A 2,174-nucleotide genomic window follows, 5' to 3' on the forward strand; every position below is an offset into this window, starting at 1 on the left:
GAAATTATCTTTTAACTTTGGTTTTACCACGTTAAATTATTTTGACATCACCTAGTCAGCCGCCACTCCATAATTGTCGTGGCTTTATACTACCCAAAAGAACAACAATTGATTTTTATATAATAGAAGATAAAAAATATGAACTTTATGGGATCTACAACGCACAATTTAAATGACAAAAATAAATAAATTGTATTCTTAAGGTAATGGGTGTAGAAGAGTAATTATTTTTGACTATTCTGAAATCGTTCTGCCCCTTATTATGAGGTAGACAAAACTAAATAGCACACAGCACGGTATTCTAAACGTTGTGAATACAAATCCTAAATTACAGCTCATTTGAATGGAAAATGTTGCTGACCTCTCTACAATACCAGAAATAGATGTTGTATATCATATAGATTTTTAACACTCAATTAAAGCCTATATCTGAAAAATAAGATCAGACTATTCAAAATATCTAAAACCGGCGGTGGGTGATTATCTACAACAATTTTTGCCATGAGTGTTTCTTTCTATTTAGAAATTACTATGGAGTTATTTTATCTATATATATAAAATAATATCCAAAAAATCGCGTAAAAATGTGATATATTAACATTTTCATTTTGACTTTTGAAATGTACAATAGTAATGTTTTATTTTACATGATTTTTTTCCATTTTGACTTACTTTTTTCTAATGTATATTTGTAGTGTTTTATATATATATATATATATATATATATATATATATATATATATATATATATATATATATATATATATATATATATATATATATAGACAATCCCGAATTTGTGTGAATCGTTAAAATCCAGCGGTTCTTAAGTTATAAGCGTAGTAACTAACACAACTTTCTTTTATATATATAGATAAAATAACTCCATAGTAATTTCTAAATAGAAAGATCTTATTTTTCAGATATAGGCTTTAATAAAAAATAATATATATATATATATATATATATATATATATATATATATATATATATATATATATATATATATATATATATATATATATATATATATATATATTATATATATATATATATATATATATATATATATATATATATATATATATATATATATATATATATATATATATATATATATATATATATATATATATATATATATATTTTCAATGGAATTGTCTGAAAATCCACACAAGTAGTTCCTTGTGGGTACTTTATACCTCGGCAGAGAATTATCTATGTAGGTCCACAATATCGTATAGCCCCCATATAACGGTTCCCCCACGGTATTCGATATCTTAATGATTTTAGCCACATTTTTCAATGGAATTGTCTGAAATTCCACAAAAGGAGTCCCTTGTCGACATTTTAATACTTCAAAAAAATTGTGTATATAGGTCCACGATATCGTATATCCCCCATATAACTGTACCCCCCGATATTCGGTATTTTGATGATGTTAGCCACATTTTTCAATGGAATTGTCTTAAAATCCACACAAGTAGTTCCTTGTGAGTACTTTACTCCCTGAGAGAGAATTGTCTATACAGGTCCACGATATCGTATATCCCCTGTACTGTACCCCCGATATTCGGTAATTTGATGATGTTAGCCACACTTTTCAATGGAATTGTCTAAAATCCCCACAAGTAGTTCCTTGTGAGTACTTCACCCCCTGAGAGAGAATTGTCTATACAGGTCCACGATATCGTATATCCCCCATATAACGGTACCCCCGATATTCGGTATTTTTATGATTTTACCCACATTTTTCATCGGAATTGTCTGAAAATCCACACAAGGAGTTCCTTGTGGGTACTTTATACCTCGGCAGAGAATTATCTATATAGGTCCACGATATCGTATAGCCCTCATATAACGGTACCCCCGATATTCGGTATTTTGTTGTTTTTAGCCATATTTTTCAACGGAATGGTCACAAGGGGTTCTTTGTACACAAGGGGTTCTTTGTGAGCACTTTAACCCCCGACAGAGAATTCTCTATATAGGTTAACGATAACGTATAGCTCCCATATAACGATACCCCCTGATATTCGGTATTTTGAAAATCCACACAAGGAGTTCCTTGTGAGTACTTTACACGCAGACATAGATTTGTTTTTATAGGTCCACAATATCGTAAATCCCCACATATCGGCACCTTCTTATATTAGATATTTTAAAGATTTTAA

The sequence above is a fragment of the Musca domestica genome, unplaced genomic scaffold (assembly GCF_030504385.1).
Source record: "Musca domestica strain aabys unplaced genomic scaffold, Musca_domestica.polishedcontigs.V.1.1 31, whole genome shotgun sequence".
Lineage (NCBI taxonomy): Eukaryota > Metazoa > Arthropoda > Insecta > Diptera > Muscidae > Musca > Musca domestica.